At 40.5% G+C, this 13,754-nt stretch overlaps 1 protein-coding gene and 1 long non-coding RNA gene across 7 annotated transcripts in view; one reads left to right on the top strand and one right to left on the bottom strand.

Annotated features, from left to right (window-relative positions):
• The window catches only part of ST6GALNAC3 (ST6 N-acetylgalactosaminide alpha-2,6-sialyltransferase 3), a 614,818-nt gene that overhangs the window by 215,920 nt on the left and 385,144 nt on the right, over nt 1–13,754 (bottom strand). The gene's annotated exons all lie outside the window — the stretch shown is intronic.
• On the top strand, nt 7,755–13,573 carry LOC118973532 (uncharacterized). 2 transcript variants are annotated; one of them, XR_005062932.2, is made up of 5 exons: nt 7,755–8,528; nt 8,683–8,818; nt 11,011–11,110; nt 11,238–11,316; nt 13,081–13,573. It is a non-coding gene; the product is annotated as an uncharacterized lncRNA (long non-coding RNA). The 2 variants fall into 2 exon arrangements; XR_005062931.2 differs by having other exon boundaries at nt 7,789–8,528; nt 8,703–8,818.

Below are 13,754 nucleotides of genomic sequence, written 5' to 3'. Positions count from 1 at the left end.
TTGTGTTTGGTTGTTCTTATTTATATGTAAAGAGCTTGTTGTATATTAAGGAGAAAACACCTGGTGCCTGGACCACTGTAGAAGTCAGGGACCCCATCACGTAGCCAGTCCAAATGTCGACTGACTGTTGCTAGGTTAAAATTGCCACCTCAGAAACATCATCCAGGGTGTGGTCTGTTCTCCAGTACTATGCAGGTCAATGGGGATAGGTCCAGAGGGCCCTGGGGCTCCCAAGGTCAGACAGTGGGTATGCATACCATATGTGTGTGATGCAGGGGTCCTGTGAGCCCATCCCCAGAGCTGCCCACAGCGGTGCCTCACTCCGGCCAGGAACTGGAGAGTCCCTTTCTCTGAATTCATGCATTGTCAGTGACTCCTCACTTCCTGCCATTCCAGATGTTGTAGCTCCCCTGTTCCTCAGAGAATTCCGAATAAGGGTTATTAATACTCATGACTAGGTCTCCTGAAGAAAGCAGACCATCTGGCACCTTTGGCAAGGATCCAAATTATAATCATTAAAAACAAGTCCTCCTAATTACTTAAAAGTAAAAGAATAGATGCCAAACTTTTCCGTTTCTTCACCCATGTGAAGAAGGCAGGCAGTGAAATGGCCCCAGCTTTGGAGAAAGCTCCCACCTGAGGCCACAGAGCAGTCAGCCTTAGAGGGCAGTGACTTCAGTGTGCAGACATATGGAGAGGTCATTTGTTTCTCATTTACCCAACAGATAAGAATATGGAAATAGTCTCAGCCCATTTGTTTGATGGGCCTCCTCTGCCAGTGATAAACAAATTGATACAATTAATTTTGGCTCATCATCATTAAGGAACTTTCACTGCTGGGACATAATTTAATTTTACCTTTGCTCCCTAGGAAAGATGGGTGCTTCTCCTGCAGTTGTAACACAGTGGCAGTGGGTTGGGTGGGGAGGCTCAAAGGCACAACATGTATGACTCCCTGAGAATGTTGTGTGTATGAAAGGGGTCTGTCCTGGATGGTTCTATGTGTTCCTCTTACAAGTCCTTGGGAATTCATTTGAGCAAATGTGCATTTTGTGTGGCTTTCAGAAATATAACGATGCTAACAAACTGAAACAAAGCCTAAAGACGAAAATGAGGAAGTCTACTCTGTAACTAAAAGCAAACCAGAAGCCAGGATGCCTGGTGTGGGTCTTCCAGGTTCCTCTTTGACAGTGACAGCGCCACAGAATTGCTTCTGCCTCAGCTTTTCCAGCTAAGTCTCTGTCCTATTCTGACTAACAAGCATCTAACACTCTGTAAATGAGGCCTGTGAACTTAATGTTCATACAAAACACTCTGGATCATGGTTGGTGCTCAGTGAACTTACTGTTTTGGTTAGCACCTGTCTATATCCCAGGTGGTCTGGTCCATATGGACAGAGAAACTATTTCACATCTTTTCACTTCCTCCCCTCACCTCCAAGAATTCATCTTTAAACCAAATTTAAAGAAGTGATTATCCAATTGGAATAATTGCAATTTTCACTTGGAAGTGATCTTGGAAAAATCAATGTAGCCAATATTCCAAGTTTCAAATTAGGAAACTAAGGCCCAGAGTAGGTAACTGATTTGCCTAGGTTACTTGACTTGACGAGGACAATTGGTACTTGAATCTAAAATTCAACTGGAGGGTTTACTCTGCCAAACCAGTCTAACAAGTCCATATTTCCAAAGTTCTCTGTTAAGGAAGACTCCCAAATGACAAAACATTTTGAAAGCTTAATTTGCTGTTTCAACTTATCTTCTTTTCCCACTGGGTTCCACAGAAGATCATAAATGGAGAAAAATGACTTGTCTAAGGTGATGCAGCTCCTAATTTATAGGAGCCAATAATCAATTAAGTATATATTTTTGGAGTTGACTTTATATCTCTTTCCTTCTCAAAGTAAGTGACATATATACTGACTTTAAAGTCTATTTAAATATAGAGAGGTGTTCTACAACTGGATATTACAACTTGGAATTGAGTTGCCAAGGAAAGCTGCCTGACCTTTAGAAAACTGTATTGTAAGTGAGAAATAACGTATTTTTATTCAGCTAGCAAAATGTAGGGATTGATTATCATAGGTACTTGGCATTACTTTTTCTAATACATGAGGCTTTTCACACTGTTATTTGGGATTACAGAGGCAGATTGAGCATTCCTTCCAACCACACACAGAAAGCATCCCCTTAAGCATGTAATTAATATACAACAATATTATGACAAGCATACTGTTTATTTTCAGCAATATTCTCTAATAACAGTAAAATTAACTCTATTATTCCATTTTCTAATAATAGTAAAAAGCTCTGTTAATTAAGTACCTGATGCATACACAGTATATATACTCTGTGACGGCTAATTTATGTGTCAACTTGACTGGGACACGTGGTGTCCAAACATTTAGTCAAACATTATTCTGGAAGTATCTGGGAGAGTGTTTCTGAAATTAGCATTTGAGCTGGTCGACTGAGTACAGCAGACTGCCCTTCCTACTATGGGCGGGCCTCATCCAATTAGTTGAAGGCCTGAAGAGAAGATAAAAGACTGACCCTCGCATGAGTAAGGGGAAATGTCTCCTGTCTGACTTTAAGCTGGGACACTGTTGTCGTTTTTACCATTGGATTCAGTCACGGCTCTTCTTCAGTCTCAAGCCTACAGGCCTTTGGACTGGAACTACACCTTTGGCTCTGGTGAGTCTGCAGTTTGGCACCTGCACATTTTGGGGCTTGTCAGTCTTATATATATCCAATTGGTTCTGTTTTCTGGAGAGCTCTGAACAACACACACCTGCATTATATATAAGGTAGAATCTGAATGTTTGTAAATTAACAAATAAATTAGGAAACCTAATTCAGGAGGCTTTGGTGACTTGAAAAGACCAACATTTCCTCCAAGAGAGAAAAGCAATTGTGCCTAAAAACAGGATTCCCTCAGCAGAATGTAAAAAATGAGATTGCTAGGTATTTAAGGTAGTAGAGATTCTAGAAAGCATAGGATGTGGCCAGGATATCATTTAGCCTTCAAAATGGATAAGAAATGCATTAGGAAAATGGCACCAAGCATGTGTTCAGAAGTCTCGCTACCAAGACTGAGTCAAGGTTAGGATAAGATCCCAAGACATTTTGACAGATACTCTATTTGTAAAAACGTTATAAAGCTGCAGAGATCTACAGAAATGTGGACAGAGCAGAACCCTGCTAATGGTCTAGGTGGAAATGACAGAGGAACTCTGATAAGAAAGGGGAACAAATTTGGAGGTGTGGGACATCTACAGAAACCTGCTCCTATCCTCTGAGGTAATGGCCCTACACATAGTCAACATTTTCCCTTTGTGGTGGTTCCTGTTAAGTCTGTTCATATTGATTTGAAAAAGTTCTGAATAACTGAATTCAGTACCTCCCCTTATTGAATACACAGGCTAAAGTGACAAAGTGGGCTAAATAAGTAAATGATACATATTAAATATGTTTTGAAATAAGACTAAACTGTAAAAAAAAAAAGATAAAAACCATACCAAGTGTTTGCATTGTCTTTTATTCTGAATTGATGAGAAATCTATCTGTAATCTCCTTCAAGGCAGAGAGACAGGCATTCTCTTTGGACAGTCCAGGAGGGCTCACATTTTAGATAACTAGAAGATTTCAAAATGACAGGGCACACTTGAGAAGTGATTAATCAAAATCAGGAATCAATATTTTGAGGTCACAACGCAAAATCAGGAGTAAAGGGTAGGCTTGGCCATGAGACCACAAGTCAAGGGATTACAGCTATAGCTTTTATGTCTTTCATACTGCACATTTCTACCCCTGGTTTCTACACAAGATCACATTCTACTTCTGTTATCCCCTAAATTTACTTGCCTTACAAATCCCACTCTGAAAGTTATTTTGCAGTGTTTCTTCTTGTCAGTTTCTGTAGGCTTGTTGGCCTGTAAGCCACGTCTCTCCAACCTTGCCAACCCTACATAGCAGCATCTACCTCTCTAGCCACTTGAAAAACCTCCAGCACAAGTAGTTTTATAACAGATACTGTTTACTTCTAAAGATAGTGTTCAGTTTTGAAAGGTTGCTGAATGATATGAGCAATTGAAAAAAAATCTAAAATTGAACTTGCTGGGGAAGAAAATGATATATAAAAGTAAGTCTAATGGTACTTGAAAAATAAGTCAACAAAACTAATGTCAGCTTTCTGCTCCTCTCCTCCCTGCAAACAGGCCCAGCCCTCAGAGTGAATTAAGGCGTAGGGTTAGGAACAACTGAGACTGTCCCAATCCCAGGGCACCAGGAGGTGACCTTTCCTTTCAGGAAAACTAGCTAGTTGGTAAGTCAGGTGATAAAACACAGTTTAGGAATGACATTACTGACATTACCCTGCAAGAGATTTGTAGTACTCCAAAATTTCAAACCCATGTACTTGTTAGTCTTACATATTTCTTTAAACCCAATTGGTGTGTACTATGCTGGGTAGTCCTATAGTGTGGCTTACTTCCATGCCCAAGTCAGGCTTATACATCTGCTTCCTTGTCTTCCCTTTAATGGCATGGGTGGGCTCCATTTTTGGTGATAAGCTCCTGCTAATCAGTTTTCTTTCAAGCATGGGCAAATCACGTTTAGTTTTTATTATCAAATAGTCAGATATTTAGTTCTAATAATATATTTTTTTCTTTTTAATTTTTATTATGCTCCTATTTTTAGGCCTGTATTTTTGTGTCTTTTTGATGTAAGCCTGTTTTTTCTAAGCCTACTTATTCTAAAGCATTAAACATTAAATATACTGTTTTATTTTATTTTACTCCCCATTAATTATGTGTTTTATTTATTCAACATAAGGATCTTTTGGTAATTCTGTAGGCCTATAGAACACCAATAAGACTGTTCTTGTTCATTTACTCCCTAGGACTCCAACCCACTCTTAGAAGGACAGTTAGTCAATCCATTGTCAGGGGAAGAGCAAAGATTATGGAGAGAGAAAGCCCACCTAGTCACAGTGCAGGTTACATAATTTGCCTGAACCTTAGTTTACTTACCTGTCAAATAGGAACAAATAATATATGCCACAAATGGTGTGGTATAGTGTACATCAAACTGTACATTCATATCAGGATGGGAAGTTGGAAGTTTAGACTGAATCTTCAGCTCTCATAGATACCAGATACCAAAGTGATCTGTGTGACAGACCAGCCTGAAGACTTGAAAAGGAGATAACGAAAGCCAATCTCACAGTCCAACGCAAGCTGGCCACACAGAATGTAAAAGGTATGAGAGGGAAGAATTTGAAGGGGAATTTCTTTAGCAAGAACTATGCTGTGACGTCCCTTCCCCAAAGGAGTGCATGCCCCTTCACATCCAATCAAGCGAAAGAGACCTGGACTGTACACTTGGAAACTGGGGATCTTTTTTGCAGCTGGGGATATGTAGTGAACTGGCATCTAACTTTCAGTGTCAACAATGGCCTAAGCAGTGTCTCCCCAAGTTTCTTGGGACAAAAGTTGTGTGTGTGCCTCAGATTAATCTAGAACCAGAATGAGGTTCTGTTAGTTCCTTTCTGTTCAATAGTGACTTTAAGATGGGAAAGCTCATCCAGTAGAAGCTGGGGGTACCCCCTCTACCCCATTCCTCAGGATTATAGAAGGAGCAAGGAACCAGTTAGAGGAAAAAGCATCATCACCTATATCATAACACTGTGCAGCTGAGAAGTTCCCAGGACTGAGGGTGTGGGGGGAGGATACTGCAGAACCCGTCACAGTGGTCTATGAGAGAAAAGTTTTAATATAGGCCAGGCCCAGAAGGCATGAGGTCCCCTTATAGCAGAGCTGGCCATATAAGAGCTTGCCTCTCCTTACCTCTTGCTCTAGCTCCAAGTGGTCTATAAATAGCACCTCGCTGATGCAGAGAGGAGCAAGAAAGGGGAAGAAACCAAACACGTTACACTTCCAGGCTGTGGGTCCTTTGGGAAGAAAGTCACTGGAATTTTAAATGAAACTGGAAGGTTTAACTATTACATGGGGCTAGACACTTAAAGTACCAAATTATGACAGTACTTTTTGCTTTAAGTGACCAGAATATTTTTATTATTTAAGAGTGCCGGAAAACCGATGGGAATACTTAAATTGGGTTTTCTTCCACAACAGAGGAAAAACTGAATCTATTTTAAAGACAGAGGTGACAAAATCATTTTATTATTACATTCCATAAGTTTGTATTCAATGTACTTGAGACACAAAGATACACAGACATGCAAATACATATACTACATAATGTTATGCTAAAAACAGAAGTGGCCACAGAGACCACAATATAAAATTAATGGGAATTTCCGAGACCAACAGATCATGTCCATATTTAAAAACAAACAAAAACCTTCTGGATCCTACAATTTAATCCCTACTTTGAGAATCTAAGAGGGTCTAGAGTATGATGCAAGGGAATGCCAGGCAAAGAAGTTTCATCAGAAAGCTCTGACTTTGCTGAATCTCTACCTCCCCACTTCTACCCAAGTCTGCTGAGGGGACCTTTCAGAAGATCACAGGGCGGGGGGTGATCTATAGGCTCCATTTCCTGGTTAGGAGATGAAGAGGACTGATGGCTAACTAACCCCTGACTAACTTGTCTACCCTCCCAGATCAGTCAGGGCAGGCGTGTGAATGTTTACCATGGAGCCGATGTAGGTCATACAGGAGAGAGAACAAATGTGGGATTTTCTCACATCATCCCTAAGAAGTTTGCCTAGAAGGCTCACACAGATCTGTCCTCTCCATCTCCTAAGGGCTGAGAGGTGAGCCACAGGAGACCATCTAGAGTAGACCAGACATACATGCTTAGGATAAGGATACTCAGAAGAAGGGGCTCTGGGGAACCCTTGAAAGGCCCATGAAAGCTTCCTCAACCAGGCATATCAGCTTGAACCATCTACCAGGCTCAGAGAACAGCCATCTAAGAACTTGTGAGGTGAGGGTATTTATCCCCTTAACTTCCTCCCATCTCATGTGCAATCCTGAGTTGAGGAGATCTGAAATAGCAGCTCGAAGGTAAGGAAAGAGGTGAGCAAAAGAGAGTAGAGAAAGGGCCTAAGCCCCCTGCTCCCCTGAGTGCAGAGCTCCACCTGGGGAGGGAGAAGACAACGTTACCTCAAGTTCAGAGTTTTGAGCATCCCGTGGAACTGGAAATCACAATTACTGCGCTCAGGCTCTTTGTGACTTCAAGGCATTTTAGGACCATTTGACCCATGAGTGGACAGAAGAATTATGTAGCCTCCTGGAATTTTCATCCAGCAGCAGAGAAAGGAATCCCTTCCCAATAAAAAAAATGTGAAAGGACAATAGGAAAAAACACTGTATTTTGATTGTGATGGTTGCCAATTATATATCCTGTTGCCTAGATCAGCTCAGGCACACAGTAAATATTTATTAAATAAATGAATAACATATTAGTTTCACACACATATACACAAACCCTTGCACCTCTGGAAACTGTATCTTCCTATAGCAAAACTTCTAAATAAGTACATTATTATGATAATTATTAATGCTGTAGAATCTAGTTACTTGCAATCTTCATAAGTACGTATGGCTTGCAGTAGAAACATTCATCTGTTCATCCATTCATTCACTAATTTAAATAACAAATGTTGACTAAACAACTACTTTATTCCAGGTGCCAGGACTGGACAATGGAGATAATAGGATGATGCAGCTTCTGTCTTCACAGATCTTACTATTCAAAGGAGAATACAGTAAAACAAACAAATAGGTATTTCCAGAAAGCCTGTAGTTTTGACTGGGTAGGAAGGGAAAGGAGAAGAAAGATGATCACAAAAGGTTCATGAATGGGTTTTGCCCTGGTTTTGCTGAGTTCTGGATAGCCAGCTGCCAGCACAAAAGACAGCATGGGCAGAAAGCAGTACCAGCAAAGAATGAAAAAGGGCAGGGGCTGCCAAACAGGCATTTTGCTCACTACACAATTTGTTTAGCACTGGTTCTGGAAGTGGAAGCCACGTTGTGTTACAGAATCATGGACAACTGACAGATGCTAGAATGGGCTAGAGTGGATGAGAGTAGTGGCGGTGGGAGCGTGTCAATGGGCCAGAATGCTCTGTAAATTGTTTGACATTGTCTTGCATTCACTCATGCAGTCACTCATTCTACACATATTTATTAGGGCTCACTCTGAGCCAACCCATATAACCAAAGGGTGAATCTGGGCTCTGGAGAACTGGCTATTGGAAACCTACCCCGGTCTTGCTGTTCTTTAGTTACTGCTTCCTGCTAGGGCTTTAGGATCTACTTCTCTCTTCCAGAAAGTAGGTAGCATAGTTGAGCAATTAAGAAGAGAGGCTGTCAATGAACCCTATCTGTATTTTGTCTGGGTGACTTGGTCAAGTTATTCCATTTCTCTGAACCTGTTCCCTCATGAGTAAAAAATCCAGAGTTGAAACACCTCCTTGGAGGGCTGTTGGGTGGATTAAATGAAACAATGCATGTAAAAGAATTGGCATGGTTCCTTGCACGTAGGAAGCCTTAGATAAAGGTTAGTTATTTATCATTCTCTCCTTTTCTTCTCTGCTCTGCTCTCTGGAAATTGGACACTTTATTTTGCTCACCACAAATGCTGTGGTGTTTAAAATATTCCTACTTTGTGAAGCCATTTATTATTGGTATGTGGAATATCTCCTCTTAATCAGTGTTATTGTTAACAACTCAGAAGCCACATGGTGATTACGGCTCTAAAAGGAATGAAATCTCAGGGGTTCCGTAACCTTTCAGAAAAATGAGGGCTCTCTTGGGCTGAAATTCTGAATGCTGGCTCTTGCTGCAAAGGTGAGTTCGTGTGTGTGTGTCTGTATGTGTGTGTATGTGAAGGAAATTTGATAAAATTCCCCTTTGACAAATTTCCAAGTCATTGGAGCATGAAAAAAGGTATTTCTCATCCCTTGAAAGAAATTCTCGTTGCCTTTTTCAGTGTGTGAATATCTCAATAAGCAGCTTGATTTTAAAATGTCAAACTTGCCACAGAACTTGGTTCTTGGGTAGGACAAATGCCTTTGATTTGTTTGAAGAAATTTGATTTGGAAATAGCCAAATGATTAGTTGTCGAGACTAAAGCTTTGAAGTTACAGAGTATAGATTTCTATTACAGGCCCAGGTGGAGCCCCAGACATTTGCATGTAAAATATTTCTAGAACTTTTGCATAATCTTAGATATTAAAATAAGCATGCTTAATGCATTTATAAGATCCCATCTGTCACATGCATAATGCACCTTCAAATGCTACCCAATCAGGAAATACTGTTTTATTGTTTCACCTTAATAAAAACAAGAGAACAAATACAGTGTGGATCAGTTGTGATTGCTGAAGTCTTACATGAACAGTTGTATTTAATTCTGTACATTGTGCATTTGTGATACTATTAAATAACAGTTCTTATGAGATCTCTATTTGAAAGAGACTCAGGAATGGGGAGCTGAATCAGAGAGTCAAGAATCACTCAAGCATTAAAATAAAAGTCTAAAAAAGACCTTGCAAGGTTGAAATGTCCAATCTTACCTGAAGTTAGAGAGTTGTGTGATGCTAAGGCTGGGGGAAACCAGAGGGAGACAGCTACTCTAAACCATTCATTTTACAAAATCAGGAATTAGGGTCCAAATTAGAGTTCGTTACAACCTTATTTGTGCTTTTCTTTCAGATTTTTAGAAGAAAAAATTCTACAACTTCCTCTAGCAACATATTCTTGTGCTTACTCATCAGGAAATTGCAACTACCTTAATTTCTTCCATTTAGGCCTATTGTCTTGATGTGTGTGGATTTAAAGTAATCGTACATCATACATCTCCGTTAGTGACTAATGTTAGAACATGACACCATGACAAATGTTAGAAATTGGAAATAATTAATCAGAGATGAGAAAACTCACAGGGTACTGAAGCAGGGTTTTCCAGTAGATTCAGTTACTGTATGATGATGATGCAGGATCGGGAGGGGTACAGTGAGGATTTGGAGCAGATGGTCTGAATTCTAGTTCTGTCCCTTACAAGTTGTAGAACTGGGCAAATTACTTATCTTCTCTCAGTCACTACTTCTTTATTGGCAATGGCAATGGCTACTAACAGAGAAATGCTTTTAAAAAAGGACTCAGAGAGTATCTTCCCATCTAAACACTCAATATATGGTGTTGCTCTTACTGCCATAGACCATAATTGCACAGTAATAAAAAATGGTAGTAGTAATTATGCATTATCATCACCTGTATCATCTCTGACAAATATGTTATTTAAACTGCCTACGTATATAACAATGTATTGCTATAAAGAGACTTCGAAGAGCTAGTATTTAGGGCAGGGGTGAAGGGACTGAAAGGTCTTTTTCTTCTTTCTTCCCCAGAGATCATTAAATAGAGGTACTATGTATCCCATTGCAGAGGAATGGACTAGGTGAAATTTTAATATCTTTCAAATCTATGACTTCTGGACTTTTGTTATCCCGTCATCTTTGATTTCTATCTCATTTTCTTAGGTTAATGCGGCATTAATTCATGTTTACACTCAAGGAAAATTTTAAAGCAGATTTAAAAGGCCATATGTACAAATTTTGTGTCCAATCTCAAGATTCTCTTATAAGAAATAGCTACTATTTTAAACATTTTCTTTTGCAGAGTGTAAGTCCTGTTTGTTATCACTGGAGGTTCTAATATACCTGGGTAAAATGAACTCTAAGTGATTATTGAGAGTGGTTAACTCTTATGCAAATCTATTTCAGATCAGTAGTTGAGTGTTAATTTGCGCCATAACGTAAAGCAAATTCTTTAAGTTCTCACTTTCATTATTTAATACAAATCGATGTCACAATACTACTGGTAAAAAAAAAAATCTGTATTATTTCTGTTTATTAGTTTCACACATTTAATTACAGATGTGGGAGGTGTCAATTTGGTTGCTTTTATTAACCAACTCTTACGGACAACTTCACTACTTTCAGGTCAGTACAGTATATGAAAATGTGAATTTTTTACAGGTGGATTGACTACTAAAGTGATTCATTTGGATAATAAGGGGTCAACACACACATATTCAGAGGAGTCCTCAGTGGTCAAGAGGAAACCAACCAATGACAGGTAGCTAGGATCTTGTTTGACTTTATGAGGTTATGTGCAGTTTGGGGAAAAGGAAAGAATGTTAACTTTGTTTCTACGTTCCAATGACTCCCCCTACCCCTTCCACCATCAAACTTACTGCCTGGAGCAAACTCTCCTAGAGATGTGAAGATGTATGTGGAGTGGAGAGCATTTCAGTTCTGCTGTATGTCTCCAGGAAACCACTGGTAAGCATGCTGATACCATGCTGAGTTGAGTATTACAAGTTAATGCACTAGCAGAAGGGCTAGCGCCACAAATCTGACCTTGGGGAAGAACAAGATCAAGCTGAGAAAAAAACCTAGAGCTGCAGGATGAGAAAAAATAATGGTACTGGGAATATATTGATTTTAGAACAGGAAAATCATGACATTTTCTGTTGTGGATAGTAAAAGTCTATTCTTTGTATGAATGGGAGTTAGAGAGTGGGCCTACATGTCAAGGAACCTGACTTAACTGAGGAATTGAAATCTCCATAGAAATGACTACAGTAGATCAATCAGAACAGGACAGCCTGGATACAGCAAATACAGGACTAGTGTTGGTTCAGCCTGGGAGTTAACAGAATGTCTTCAGAAAATAAACCAGAGGGGACCCCAGCAAAGAGGAAAGTATCTGTTTGCCAAAGCTCAGGACAGCTGGTTTATGACTAGTAAAGGAACTTCCCAGGCCAAACAATGTGACCTTTGGCTGCCACGACATGGTGACGAGTGAGTGTGACAGCCCAGGCCTACAAAGGCTGAGTTAATTTAAAGATCATGATACAGGGGAAGGGGAAATAACCCCAAGACCAGGAAAACAGAATAGAATTAGATGAAGTTTAGGGATGAAACACAGGAAAGCCCATATTCTAGACTCAGAGAGGGGTAGGAATGACAGCTCATTGTCCGGAGGAGGAACAGCACAGAAGCCCACAGCTCCCTCCTCACCACCCTTCCTGACCTGCCTTTCCCAGGAGGACTGTGCTGGGGATGAGTCCTATTCAAAGACATTTTCCCTGGTCACAGGCCCATAGGTTTCACAATGCTGAGCAAAAGTCAAAGACAGGGCCTGTGGAAGAGTGGTATCTTCAGAACAAGGTATGTAGTAAAACGATCAGAGACCTTGCTGCTCACGTTCACTGCTCTGTCTCCAGTACTTAGATGAGAGTCTGACACATGACAGCTTTTCATTAAATCTGTATTGGGTGGATAATGACTGAATTAAGCATGAGTGGAGGCTGGAAGGTGCTTTCTCTCTTGGTTCAACCCTTGCCTTGAGAAAGACTGGAGCAAAGGGCCCCAAACAGGCCAGGAGAGGCAGACCGGTCAGCTCTGTCCTGGGCACTGGGACAAATGTGCTCAGGCTTTCTTGACAAATATGCTCCTTCTGAGCCAGCTTTCCTTCCCACTGAGTGAGTGAGATATCAAAGTAGGTTTAGGCTGAAGGAAGCTGCTTGCCCTGATCTGCCCCAAGCTCCGTGGTATATTAACACAAGCGCACTCAGGAGGAATTCCCCATGGTCCAGCTCAGCTCACAGAGGACGGACCTCATCAGGCCACAGACACAGGCCCTCGGCCGAGCTGCCCCTCTGCCTGAGCTTGTGTTCTCGGGGTGGCAGGGGAACAGTTGAGGGCAAGACTGAAAGGTTTAGATCCTGGGACATATTCTGCCTGCCTCTTTAAACATAAAATATAGGATTTACTAAAAACATGTTGGATTAAGAGATAAGAATATGATTTGCTCTGAGCAGTGATAAATATTTTTGGATATTTTATATGTTTTAAAATTATTCCTCCATTTTCTCTATCTCTGTAGCCATTAGAAAATAAAGTCAGGAAAACAGAGCAAAGGGGGGAGGGGAGAAAGATACTCTATAGGTGTCTCTGGGAAGGATTTTGGGACACAAGTCACAAAAGTGAAGATAAAGCCCATTCTAAATCACGGCCTCTAGGAGAATATTTCTCTCATAGGTTCCTGAAGAAACAGAAGACAAGACGGGGGACAGGGGCTGAAGAGACACTCACCACCTGCTGGGGAGGTTCCATTCCTATGAGTAATTGGAAAACGTCCGAAAAACCCCTTATTGGGAAGGGATATTAAAGCTACTTGTAAACAACACAAACAGATCTGAAGGCAGCCAATAGTCTGGGGCTGGCCAGCTGTTCATTTTCATAAAGGGCAACATAATTTTCAGCTTAGGGTTTTAATGGCAGTTTATGCCTGATGCCATAAAGCCCTGTATCCAAAGTGCTCCCCTGAGGAAGAGAAAGAAAGGTGTGCAAAGCACAAGGATATTGTCGATACCTAATGTACTGAATGGTCCCCAGTCCTCAAACTCATACCTAACCTTATTGCATTCTCAATGAAAATGGTCCTGGCTCATTAAGGAAAACAATCAATGGCCTTACTGAAGCCCAGCATGCATATGTCTGAACCAGAATAAAAATGAGAGTTGCTTACATATTTATTTAGTGTATTTTCTCATTCTTTTTTCCCCATACTTATGGGCATAGGTACCTTAGTAATAAACAGTACAAATTTACATGAGAGCAGGGGACCATAAACTACAGCTTGTGGGTTAAAGACAACCCTCTTTGTATGAGCTAGAATGGCTTGTACATTTTTAGAGGGTTGTAAAGAATAA

The sequence above is a fragment of the Manis javanica genome, chromosome 4 (genome assembly GCF_040802235.1).
Source record: "Manis javanica isolate MJ-LG chromosome 4, MJ_LKY, whole genome shotgun sequence".
Lineage (NCBI taxonomy): Eukaryota > Metazoa > Chordata > Mammalia > Pholidota > Manidae > Manis > Manis javanica.
The sequence above is the reverse complement of the archived record's forward strand: the minus strand, read 5'-3'. Positions and strand labels throughout refer to the sequence as shown.